This window comes from Pseudophryne corroboree, chromosome 12 (genome assembly GCF_028390025.1).
Source record: "Pseudophryne corroboree isolate aPseCor3 chromosome 12, aPseCor3.hap2, whole genome shotgun sequence".
NCBI classification, from domain to species: Eukaryota; Metazoa; Chordata; class Amphibia; order Anura; family Myobatrachidae; genus Pseudophryne; species Pseudophryne corroboree.
In genome coordinates this window covers 96,187,648-96,201,799 of record NC_086455.1, presented here as the reverse complement: position 1 = coordinate 96,201,799, position 14,152 = coordinate 96,187,648, and positions in this window count along the sequence as shown.

Below are 14,152 nucleotides of genomic sequence, written 5' to 3'. Positions count from 1 at the left end.
AGCAGGTTTGGTGGATAGCCTGGTGGATTGTTTCATGTGTTTTAACTGGCCCAAAGAGTGGGTCTTTTATGGTACGAGTCTTTTATAATCCATGGAATGTCCTGTTTTTAATTTATGTGTGAAATAAATTTATCTGCACTATGGGCGCATTCTCCTGATTTTTTCCAGACACAATTTGCTCAAGGAGTTCTGAGCTTCATTTGGAGATTTGCAGCGGTGTTGGTTACACCAGTGCTACAGCCCAGGGATTCATTCACTGTGGACTGACAAACTCTCATTATAGGATCACCAGCGCACCTGTACCTTTTTCTCCAGCAATATATATATATATATATATATGGGGGAGGGGCACACTTTTTAATGCCAATGGTGGAGGGGGGCACGCATTTTTAAATCTCGCATTTGAAGCCAAATTGTTTAGAAACAGCCCTGCAAGAAAATATCTACAAATCCAATGTTACCATAAGTGTGGCATATACCTGCGCTTGCTCGCGGGGTGAGAACAATATAATTGAATTCAGCGTTATGAATAGAGGTTGTGCAGCAGCCACAGAAAGGGTTAATCTCTGCTGCTTGTCACTAAATTACATTGTTGCAATTTTAGCTGGGAGCTACAATAATTACTCTAATACATAACACAGCCAACACTTCTATATTCACACAATATACTGCATGGTGAATATAGAAGTGGTGCTTACTAAACAGCACCTCCTACTGCATTCCACATCACCGGTGGTCACACTCATATCAGGCCCATAATGCTGTATACTATGCCATAGTGGTGCTTACTATATAACACCAGGTGCTGTGCAGTGGTCAAAAAACACTAACTGGTCCCATGCTGCTGTTGAACTAAAGGCCTATACACACGATTCGGTCTATGCTAATAGGTTTAAAAAGGTTACATAAAAGCTACTTTATGTATTTATTCATTAAAGTTTTTAAGTTGTATTTTACAACCATACAATGATATGATATATAATGTATCGTATAATCATTACATAATGTTGATGGCATTGAATTGTCTCTGCCTTGACTAGTGGCAGCAGCTTCAGCACTAGGTGGAAGTGGATCTTGATCTTTCCCTATTTTACCCTCCACCTTTTTGTTCTCCATTTTTTAATGTGTGGAATTATATGCCAGTAATATATCTGGAATTAGACGGTGGTAATGTCTGGAATTAGATACCACTATATAGTAGTGATGAGCGGGTTCGGTTCCTCGGAATCCGAACCCGCCCGAACTTCAGTTTTTTTTACACGGGGCCGAGCGACTCGGATCTTCCCGCCTTGCTCGGTTAACCCGAGCGCGCCCGAACGTCATCATCCCGCTGTCGGATTCTCGCGAGGCTCGGATTCTATCGCGAGACTCGGATTCTATATAAGGAGCCGCGCGTCGCCGCCATTTTCACACGTGCATTGAGATTGATAGGGAGAGGACGTGGCTGGCGTCCTCTCCGTTTAGACTAGAGTACTAGAGAGAGACACTAATTTTGGGGAGCATATTATTAGGAGGAGTACTACTTGCTGCTGATAGTGTGACCAGTGACCACCAGTTTAATTAATCCGTTCTCTGCCTGAAAAAAAACGATACACAGAGTGACACAGTCACATACCATATCTGTGCTCAGCCCAGTGTGCTGCATCATATGTAATACTGTATATCATTATCTGACTGTGCTGAGTGCTCACTGCTCACACAGCTTAATTGTGGGGGAGACTGGGGAGCAGTTATAGCAGGAGTACATATTTTAAGTACAGTGCACACTTTTGCTGCCAGAGTGCCACTGCCAGTGTGACTGACCAGTGACCACTGACCACCAGTATTGTGATTGTCTGCTGACCACCAGTATATTGTGATTGTCTGCCTGAAAAAGTTAAACACTCGTCGTGTGGTGTTTTTATAAACGCATTCTGCAGACAGTGTCCAGCAGGTCCGTCATTACATAATATATACCTGTCCGGCTGCAGTACTAGTGTGATATATATATATTTTAATTTTATCTCATTATCATCCAGTCTATATTAGCAGCAGACACAGTACGGTAGTCCACGGCTGTAGCTACCTCTGTGTCGGCAGTCGCTCGTCCATCCATAATTGTATACCACCTACCCGTGTTTTTTTTTTTTCTATCTTCTTGATACTAGTAGCTTACTTTAGGAGTCTGCAGTGCTGAGTCTGACAGACAGTGTCCAGCAGGTCCGTCATTACATAATATATACCTGTCCGGCTGCAGTACTAGTGTGATATATATATATTTTAATTTTATCTCATTATCATCCAGTCTATATTAGCAGCAGACACAGTACGGTAGTCCACGGCTGTAGCTACCTCTGTGTCGGCAGTCGCTCGTCCATCCATAATTGTATACCACCTACCCGTGTTTTTTTTTTCTTTTCTATCTTCTTGATACTAGTAGCTTACTTTAGGAGTCTGCAGTGCTGACAGACAGTGTCCAGCAGGTCCGTCATTACATAATATATACCTGTCCGGCTGCAGTACTAGTGTGATATATATATATATTTTAATTTTATCTCATTATCATCCAGTCTATATTAGCAGCAGACACAGTACGGTAGTCCACGGCTGTAGCTACCTCTGTGTCGGCAGTCGCTCGTCCATCCATAATTGTATACCACCTACCCGTGTTTTTTTTTTTTTCTATCTTCTTGATACTAGTAGCTTACTTTAGGAGTCTGTAGTGCTGAGTCTGACAGACAGTGTCCAGCAGGTCCGTCATTACATAATATATACCTGTCCGGCTGCAGTACTAGTGTGATATATATATATATATTTTAATTTTATCTCATTATCATCCAGTCTATATTAGCAGCAGACACAGTACGGTAGTCCACGGCTGTAGCTACCTCTGTGTCGGCAGTCGCTCGTCCATCCATAATTGTATACCACCTACCCGTGGTTTTTTTTTTCTATCTTCTTGATACTAGTAGCTTACTTTAGGAGTCTGCAGTGCTGAGTCTGACAGACAGTGTCCAGCAGGTCCGTCATTACATAATATATACCTGTCCGGCTGCAGTACTAGTGTGATATATATATATATTTTAATTTTATCTCATTATCATCCAGTCTATATTAGCAGCAGACACAGTACGGTAGTCCACGGCTGTAGCTACCTCTGTGTCGGCAGTCGCTCGTCATCCATAAGTATACTAGTATCCATCCATCTCCATTGTTTACCTGAGGTGCCTTTTAGTTGTGCCTATTAAAATATGGAGAACAAAAATGTTGAGGTTCCAAAAATAGGGAAAGATCAAGATCGACTTCCACCTCGTGCTGAAGCTGCTGCCACTAGTCATGGCCGAGACGATGAAATGCCATCAACGTCGTCTGCCAAGGCCGATGCCCAATGTCATAGTACAGAGCATGTAAAATCCAAAACACCAAATATCAGTAAAAAAAGGACTCAAAAATCTAAAATAAAATTGTCGTCGGAGAAGCATAAACTTGCCAATATGCCATTTACCACACGGAGTGGCAAGGAACGGCTGAGGCCCTGGCTTATGTTCATGGCTAGTGGTTCAGCTTCACATGAGGATGGAAGCACTCAGCCTCTCGCTAGAAAAATGAAAAGACTCAAGCTGGCAAAAGCACAGCAAAGAACTGTGCGTTCTTCGAAATCCCAAATCCACAAGGAGAGTCCAATTGTGTCGGTTGCGATGCCTGACCTTCCCAACACTGGACGTGAAGAGCATGCGCCTTCCACCATTTGCACGCCCCCTGCAAGTGCTGGAAGGAGCACCCGCAGTCCAGTTCCTGATAGTCAGATTGAAGATGTCAGTGTTGAAGTACACCAGGATGAGGAGGATATGGGTGTTGCTGGCGCTGGGGAGGAAATTGACAAGGAGGATTCTGATGGTGAGGTGGTTTGTTTAAGTCAGGCACCCGGGGAGACACCTGTTGTCCGTGGGAGGAATATGGCCATTGACATGCCTGGTGAAAATACCAAAAAAATCAGCTCTTCGGTGTGGAAGTATTTCAACAGAAATGCGGACAACATTTGTCAAGCCGTGTGTTGCCTTTGTCAAGCTGTAATAAGTAGGGGTAAGGACGTTAACCACCTCGGAACATCCTCCCTTATACGTCACCTGCAGCGCATTCATAATAAGTCAGTGACAAGTTCAAAAACTTTGGGCGACAGCGGAAGCAGTCCACTGACCAGTAAATCCCTTCCTCTTGTAACCAAGCTCACGCAAACCACCCCACCAACTCCCTCAGTGTCAATTTCCTCCTTCCCCAGGAATGCCAATAGTCCTGCAGGCCATGTCACTGGCAGTTCTGACGAGTCCTCTCCTGCCTGGGATTCCTCCGATGCATCCTTGCGTGTAACGCCTACTGCTGCTGGCGCTGCTGTTGTTGCTGCTGGGAGTCGATGGTCATCCCAGAGAGGAAGTCGTAAGACCACTTTTACTACTTCCTCCAAGCAATTGACTGTCCAACAGTCCTTTGCGAGGAAGATGAAATATCACAGCAGTCATCCTGCTGCAAAGCGGATAACTGAGGCCTTGGCATCCTGGGTGGTGAGAAACGTGGTTCCGGTATCCATCATTACTGCAGAGCCAACTAGAGACTTGTTGGAGGTACTGTGTCCCCGGTACCAAATACCATCTAGCTTCCATTTCTCTAGGCAGGCGATACCGAAAATGTACACAGACCTCAGAAAAAGAGTCACCAGTGTCCTAAAAAATGCAGCTGTACCCAATGTCCACTTAACCACGGACATGTGGACAAGTGGAGCAGGGCAGGGTCAGGACTATATGACTGTGACAGCCCACTGGGTAGATGTATGGACTCCCGCCGCAAGAACAGCAGCGGCGGCACCAGTAGCAGCATCTCGCAAACGCCAACTCTTTCCTAGGCAGGCTACGCTTTGTCTCACCGGTTTCCAGAATACGCACACAGCTGAAAACCTCTTACGGCAACTGAGGAAGATCATCGCGGAATGGCTTACCCCAATTGGACTCTCCTGTGGATTTGTGGCATCGGACAACACCAGCAATATTGTGTGTGCATTAAATATGGGCAAATTCCAGCACGTCCCATGTTTTGCACATACCTTGAATTTGGTGGTGCAGAATTATTTAAAAAACGAGAGGGGCGTGCAAGAGATGCTGTCGGTGGCAAGAAGAATTGCGGGACACTTTCGGCGTACAGGCACCACGTACAGAAGACTGGAGCACCACCAAAAACGCCTGAACCTGCCCTGCCATCATCTGAAGCAAGAAGTGGTAACGAGGTGGAATTCAACCCTCTATATGCTTCAGAGGTTGGAGGAGCAGCAAAAGGCCATTCAAGCCTATACAATTGAGCACGATATAGGAGGTGGAATGCACCTGTCTCAAGCGCAGTGGAGAATGATTTCAACGTTGTGCAAGGTTCTGCTGCCCTTTGAACTTGCCACACGTGAAGTCAGTTCAGACACTGCCAGCCTGAGTCAGGTCATTCCCCTCATCAGGCTTTTGCAGAAGAAGCTGGAGACATTGAAGAAGGAGCTAACACAGAGCGATTCCGCTAGGCATGTGGGACTTGTGGATGGAGCCCTTAATTCGCTTAACAAGGATTCACGGGTGGTCAATCTGTTGAAATCAGAGCACTACATTTTGGCCACCTTGCTCAATCCTAGATTTAAAACCTACCTTGGATCTCTCTTTCCGGCACACACAAGTCTGCTGGGGTTCAAAGACCTGCTGGTGAGAAAATTGTCAAGTCAAGCGGAACGCGACCTGTCAACATCTCCTCCTTCACATTCTCCCGCAACTGGGGGTACGAGGAAAAGGCTCAGAATTCCGAGCCCACCCGCTGGCGGTGATGCAGGGCAGTCTGGAGCGACTGCTGATGCTGACATCTGGTCCGGACTGAAGGACCTGCCAACGATTACGGCCATGTCGTCTACTGGCACTGCATATGATTCTCTCCCCATTGAAAGAATGGTGGAGGATTATATGAGTGACCGCATCCAAGTAGGCACGTCAGACAGTCCGTACTTATACTGGCTGGAAAAAGAGGCAATTTGGAGGCCCTTGCACAAACTGGCTTTATTCTACCTAAGTTGCCCTCCCACAAGTGTGTACTCCGAAAGAGTGTTTAGTGCCGCCGCTCACCTTGTCAGCAATCGGCGTATGAGGTTACTTCCAGAAAATGTGGAGAAGATGATGTTCATTAAAATGAATTATAATCAATTCCTCCGTGGAGACATTGACCAGCAGCAATTGCCTCCACAAAGTACAGAGGGAGCTGAGATGGTGGATTCCAGTGGGGACGAATTGATAATCTGTGAGGAGCGGGATGTACACGGTGATATATCGGAGGATGATGATGAGGTGGACATCTTGCCTCTGTAGAGCCAGTTTGTGCAAGGAGAGATTAATTGCTTCTTTTTCGGTGGGGGTCCAAACCAACCCGTCATTTCAGTCACAGTCGTGTGGCAGACCCTGTCACTGAAATGATGGGTTGGTTAAAGTGTGCATGTCCTGTTTATACAACATAAGGGTGGGTGGGAGGGCCCAAGGACAATTCCATCTTGCACCTCTTTTTTCTTTCATTTTTCTTTGCGTCATGTGCTGTTTGGGGAGTGTTTTTTAGAAGGGCCATCCTGCGTAACACTGCAGTGCCACTCCTAGATGGGCCAGGTGTTTGTGTCTGCCACTAGGGTCGCTTAGCTTACTCACACAGCTACCTCATTGCGCCTCTTTTTTTCTTTGCGTCATGTGCTGTTTGGGGAGTGTTTTTTGGAAGGGCCATCCTGCGTGACACTGCAGTGCCACTCCTAGATGGGCCAGGTGTTTGTGTCGGCCACTAGGGTCGCTTAGCTTACTCACACAGCTACCTCATTGCGCCTCTTTTTTTCTTTGCGTCATGTGCTGTTTGGGGAGTGTTTTTTGGAAGGGCCATCCTGCGTGACACTGCAGTGCCACTCCTAGATGGGCCAGGTGTTTGTGTCGGCCACTAGGGTCGCTTAGCTTACTCACACAGCTACCTCATTGCGCCTCTTTTTTTCTTTGCATCATGTGCTGTTTGGGGAGTGTTTTTTGGAAGGGCCATCCTGCGTGACACTGCAGTGCCACTCCTAGATGGGCCAGGTGTTTGTGTCGGCCACTAGGGTCGCTTAGCTTAGTCATCCAGCGACCTCGGTGCAAATTTTAGGACTAAAAATAATATTGTGAGGTGTGAGGTGTTCAGAATAGACTGAAAATGAGTGAAAATTATGGTTTTTGAGGTTAATAATACTTTGGGATCAAAATGACCCCCAAATTCTATGATTTAAGCTGTTTTTTAGGGTTTTTTGAAAAAAACACCCGAATCCAAAACACACCCGAATCCGACAAAAAAAATTCGGTGAGGTTTTGCCAAAACGCGGTCGAACCCAAAACACGGCCGCGGAACCAAACCCAAAACCAAAACCCGAAAAATTTCAAGTGCACATCTCTACTAGATAGATACCAGATATCACTGTGACTGGAATGATGACATATGCACAGTGACAGGACACTACCACAGCACCCTACAGCAGCCATATGCGGCACAAGACACTGGCGTATTAGTAATGTACTGTAGTATACTGAGCACCACAAGACAATGAGCAGTGATACGGAGCACTGATGAGATTACTAGAACTGACACTGAGCAGCAAGATGCAGCACTGGACTATTAGTAATGTACTCTAGTATACTGAGCACCGCAATGCAGCACAAGACAATGAGCAGTGATACTGAGCACTGATGAGGATACTACTGAGAACTGACACTGAGCAGGAGAGACACACTACAATTTCATCTTGCGCCTCTTTTTTTATTTATCTTTGCATCATGTGCTGTTTGGGGACTATTTTTTTAAGTGCCATCCTGTCTGACACTGCAGTGCCACTCCTAGATGGGCCAGGTGTTTGTGCTGCCAACTTGGGTCGCTTGGCTTAGTCATCCAGGGACCTTGGTGCAAATTTTAGGACTAAAAATAATATTGTGAGGTGTGAGGTGTTTAGAAAAGACTGGAAAGGAGTAGAAATTATGGTTATTGAGCTTAATACAATAGGATCAAAATTACCCCCAAATTCTATGATTTTAGCTGTTTGAGGTTTTAAAAAAAAATCACCCGAATCCAAAACCCGGAAGGGTGGTTTTGCCAAAACGCGTCCGTATCCAAAACACAACTGCAGATCCGAATCCAAAACCAAAACATGAAACACGAAAAATGCCCGCTGCACATCTCTAGTTAGGGGAGAAGCATGTAGCCTTGTAGACTATGCACAGCTATATCTAGAAAAATATACGATCTAATCTTTAACCAACCAATGCAAGAAAGTATTTAATGTGAAAATACGAAACACTAGACTAATTAGAGGTGCGCCCTAAAGCAAATTACAATGTTAGGATTAGGGGGTTCGGAAAGACCTCTAGTGTATACACTACTATATACATTTTAAGATAGGAAGGTACAAATTACATATTCACATTGCATCTATGGGCTGGGTTCAAATGTCCCTTTCCTCCCTCAATCGTGCCCGTCAGCAGCTATTCTAATGTTGCTGCCAACGAGTGCGACATGTTTATTTCAGCTCGCTACCCCCAGGGGATACAAGCTGAAATGTGTGCAAAGAGATCCATTTGGGCAACCAAACGGTGTCTTTTCACGATCGCGCCCATTACTTTATTGAGGTTTAGGTGCTTTGTGCACCTAAACCAGAGTGTAATGGGCGCAATAATTGGGGGCATTTGAATTTCCCTTATATGTGTGTGTGATATACACACAGACGCACATACTGTATTTCTTTATATAATGGACACCTCAGTTTCTATTCATTCATGTCCTGCCCCCTACTCTGTCAGACCCCTTCCTCTCTACTTTTCTGACCTCAAACGCCACTCATTCTTGTTGAGTGCTGGTGGGCCCATTCAGAATTTTGCTATGGGGCCCACAAAGGTCTAGTTACGCCACTGGGCAGGGTTATAGAGGAGGCGGCGCAAGGCATCCTGGGAACAGTCAAAGCTTTAGCCTGTTGGTGCCTTGGATCAAGATCCAACTCTACACCCCGATGTTAGTGTAGTGCCTTTTGGGGTTAAGGTTTTACAGAAAGTTACAGGTTTTTTTAATTTAGTAAAATATGCCCCATTTTAAAGATAGGGCATTTAAATTTGTTGCACCTGTGCAGTAAATAGCAGCCTGCAGGGCATGTACAGTGGCTTCATTTGGGTGCACATACATTGCCGGCTCCTGGTCGCAAACTGAAATTATTGTGTGTAAGTGGAATTAGCGGTGTTTATGTCATACAGGGGGGTGGGGGAGGTTTGTGGTTGGTGGGGGGCACGCTGTGTGATTATTATCCTGCATCTATACATACATGCGCTGACACCTGGACATACACTGATGTACCCACACCTAATATCCATACATACACGCCCTGACACCTGGACATACACCAACATTCCCACACCTGCATCTATATATACACGCGCTGACAAATGGACATACACCGACGTACCCACACTTGCATCTATACATACATGCACTGACATCTGGACATACAAGCACCTGCATCTATACATACACGCGCTGACACCTGAACCTACACTGACGTTCCCACACCTGCATCTATACATACACATTCTGACACCTGGACATACACAGACGTACCCACACCTGCATCTATACATACACGCGTTGACACCTGGACGTACACTGATGTACACACACCTACATCTATATATGCATGGATGCAAATGTGGGTACGTCTGTATACGTCCAGGTGTTAGCATGTGTATGTATAGATGTTAGGTGTGGGTACATCAGTGTATGTCCAGGTGTCAGCACATGTATGTATAGATTCACATGTGGGTAAGCCGGTGTACGTCCACGTGTCAGCATGTGTAGTTATAGATGCAGGTGTGGGTACGTTGGTGTACGTTTAGGGGTTAGCGTGTTTATGTATAGATGTTGGTGTGTGTATGTCAGTGTACGTACAGATATAGGTGTGTGTATGTATGTATGTATGTATATGTATAGAGGAAGGTGTGATACATACATATAACACATACATGATAGATACATACATATATCACACACACGATAGATAGACAGATAGATAGATAGATAGATAGAACACATACATACATACAAGATAGATACATACATATATACATGATAGATACATATATACACACACATACGATAGATAGATAGATAGATAGATAGATACATATATATATATATATATATATCACAAACATATATGATTCATACATACATCACACACACATACATGATACATACATGAGAAAGACCTGGGATGGTGATGAGGCCCGGGCCCCCTGCTGATGTTGCGTTGAGGAAGGCAGTGTTCCAGGGCGGATGCCAGTCGGGGAGAGCGTCGCGCAGCCCAGGAAAAATACTGCTGAGGAGCTACATCTGGAAGAGCCCCAGGGAGGGAGAGTGCCACATGCCCCATCCTGCACGGCACACTCTGCAGGCCTGCACATGGGAAGGGAGGTCTCTGGCCACACATACTCACCCTGCTGCTGAAGCCCCGCTGCTGTCCCCATCAGCGCTCTCCAGCGGGGAGCGGGGGCCAGGATGAACCTCAACCTGTGAGAACTATCTTCATGATCAAGAGATCTCATATGCAAGATAAGTATGTGTTGGGATAGGGCTGAGTAGGGCGGCTGCACGGGCACCCCCCCGTCAAGTTAAGGAGATTTAACTGAGGAAGCACAAGGGAACTCTCGTCTGGGGACAACAACTGCAGGGAGACCACATCTTTTCAGATGAACATGGGAGGGGGGAAGGCTGCCTAATACTGAAGCACCCTCAGACATTAAACCATATGCAACAACTATTGCAAGCATTCCTGGGGGAAGGTCTGCAACAGACGGATTTGCATACGGTGATGTCATCCAAGCAGTGGATATGAAAAGAGAAAAGGGGCATGCAGGGCATGGCGGCCTTTTGCGGCGCTTGGATAACCCCAAGTTCGCATTAAACACCCCCACCCTCCTTCGGTGTGGGGCTCATGTTGGCCATGCCCAAGCCCCTGAAGCATTCAAGCTGATTTCTTGCTGCAGCTGGGCACTGTAACAGCTTCAGAGCTGCTCTACAAGACAAGTAAAAGGGTGTGGGCCCTGCAGCATCTCCAGTAGTTTGCATACACACTTATATAGAACAGCATCTCTTATATGCCCCAGGGTCAATAAAATAGTAGCCTTATCTAGGCTATCCATCCCCTCAGATAAGGTATTCGTCCATGCCGCTACAGCACTACACACCCAGGCCGACGCAATTGCCGGTCTGAGTAAGATACCTGAATGTGTATAAATGGACTTCAGGGTAATCTCCTGTTTGCGGTCAGCACACTCTTTGAGGGTAGCCGTATCCTGGGACGGGAGGGCTACCTTCTTGGATAAGCGTGTTAATGCTTTGTCCACCCTAGGGGAGGATTCCCATCGTAACCTATCCGTTGATGGGAAAGGATACGCCATAAGAATCCTTTTGGAAATCTGCAGTCTTTTATCTGGAGATTCCCAAGCTTTTTCACATAACTCGTTCAGCTCGTGTGAGGGGGGAAAGGTTACCTCAGGCTTCTTTCCCTTGTACATATGTACCCTCTTCTCAGGGACAGGGGGTTCCTCTGTGATGTGCAAAACATCTTTTATTGCCATAATCATAAATCGAATGGATTTTGCCAATTTTGGCTGTAACTTTGCATCATCGTAATCGACACTGGAGTCAGAATCTGTGTCGGTAACTGTGTCAACAATCTGGGATAGTGGGCGCTTATGAGATCCTGACAGTCCCTGCAACATAGGATCAGGCATGGGTTGAGACCCTGACTGTCCCAATGCTTCTGCCTTGTCTAATCTTTTGTACAATGAGTTTACACTAGCATTTAAAACATTCCACATATCCATCCAATCAGCTGTCGGCGGAGACACCACATTCATTTGCTCCCTCTCCTCTCTAATATAGCCTTCTTCCTCAGACATGTCGACACACGTGTACCGACACACCACACACACAGGGAATGCTTTTTCTGAAGACAGTTTCCCCACAAGGCCCTTTGGAGAGACAGAGAGAGAGAGTATGCCAGCACACACCCCAGCGCTATATAACCCAGGAATAACACAGTAACTTAATGTTTGCCCAGTAGTGCTGCTGTATGTAATTTGCGAATTATGTCCCCCCCCCCCCTCTTTTCAACCCTCTTGTCTAACGTGGTATAAGCAGGGTAGAGTCCGGGGAGCTTCCTCTCAGCGGTGCTGTGGAGAAAAAATGGCGCTGGTGAGTGCTGTTGGAGTAGCACCGGCCCCTCAGTGGCGGGCTTCTGTCCCGCTTAAACTGTAAAATTGGTGGGGGCTCATACATATATACAGTGCCCAGCTGCCATGGGAGAAGCACCTTCATGATCATAGTATCTCACCTGGCAGGTAAGTAGGAGTTGGGCTAGAACTGGGGGGGGTCGCTGCTCGGGCACCCCCCTGTCAAGTGAAGGAGATCCAACTGAGGCAGCACAAGGTCTAGGCCAAAGTTTTTTTTATTGAGAAATTCAGAAAAAAATATAAAATTAAGTAAATTGTGTTTATAGCATGTTCTCCTCAGGTTCAGTTATGTTGTGAGGGAATGGTTTTGCCAATTTAATAAAGTATAAATAATTTTAATTGGTCCTGGACCACCAAACTATGCTACCAGTGCAAGTACTCCAGTTTGGAAACTACTGCCATAAAATAAACCTTTTTTGTTTTTTTTAAACTACATGTAATACATCTTAGATCTCAGTTCCTAAAAAGTTTTAAACCCTTGCATACAGTAAACTACACATATTTAAAAATCCTACACCGGGCATAAGTGCTCACGGACCAATTTCATGGCAGTCTCGGATAGGAGGGCATTGTGGATTCACCAAGGGAATGCTGATGCTGACTCCAAGAAGAAAGGGAGTCTCTTCCCTATGAAGGTGAAGCCTTGTTTGGCGACGGCCTAGTTAATTTGATCTCGGCAGCTCCCGCAGGTAAGGCAGACTTCTTGCCCTATGTTCCCTCTCAACGGATGAAGACGCATCATTATCTGACGCAGTCATTTCGGCCCAATAGATATGCAAGAAGTTAAGATTACCCTTTCTTTGCAGGTAGAGGAAGGAAAAGAGGGAAGAGGTCTGTAGCCTCTTCAAGATCGCAGGAGCAGAGATCGTCCTCTGCTTCTGCCAAATCCACTGCATGACGCTGGGGCTCTCTTGCAGGAGCCCGCACCAGTGGGGGGCACGTCTAAAACTCTTCAGTCAGTTCTGGATTAATTCGGACCTGGACTCGTGGGTTTTACAAATAGTGTCCCAAGCGTACAAACTGGGGTTTCAAGACGTTCCGCCTCACCGATTGTTCAAATCAGCCTTAGTCAGCAGGGAGAATGTTTTTATTCAAGCCTCTTCGTGGTCCCGAAGCCGGACAGCTCAGTCAGACCAATCTTAAATCTGAAATCCCTTAATTTCTACCTAAAGAAATTCAATTTCAAGATGGAATCTCTCAGGGTAGTGATCTCCAGTCCGGGGGATAAAGGAGATTTCATGGTTTTGGTAGACATAAAGGATGCCTACTTACATGTTCCCATTTAGCCACTGCATCAAGCTACCTGAGGTTTGCAATTCAGGATTGTCATTACCAATTTCAGACGTTGCCGTTTGGTCTGTCCACGGCTCCGAGGATTTTCACCAGGGTGATGGCGAAAATGATGGTTCTCCTTCGCAAGCAAGGAGTCACAATTATCCCGTACTTGGATGATCTCCTGATAAAGGCGAGATCCAGGGACCAGTTGGTGCAAAACATCTACTCTCCCTGACAGTTCTTCCACAACATGGTTGGCTCCTAAACTTGCCAAAATCGCAGTTGGTCCCAATGACGCGGTTGTTGTTTTTGGGAGTGATACTGGACACAGAATAGGTTTTCTTCTAGTGGAAAGGCTCTGGAGATCCAGAGTCTGGTCAAACAAATTCTGAAACCAACAAGAGTGTTAATCCATCAATGCATTCGGTTGCTGGGGAAGATGGTTGTGGCCTACGAGGCCATTCAGTTTGGCAGGTTCCATGCCAGAGTGTTCCAGTGGGACCTGTTGGACAAGTGGTCCGGGTCCCACTTACACATGCACCGGAGGATAATCCTGT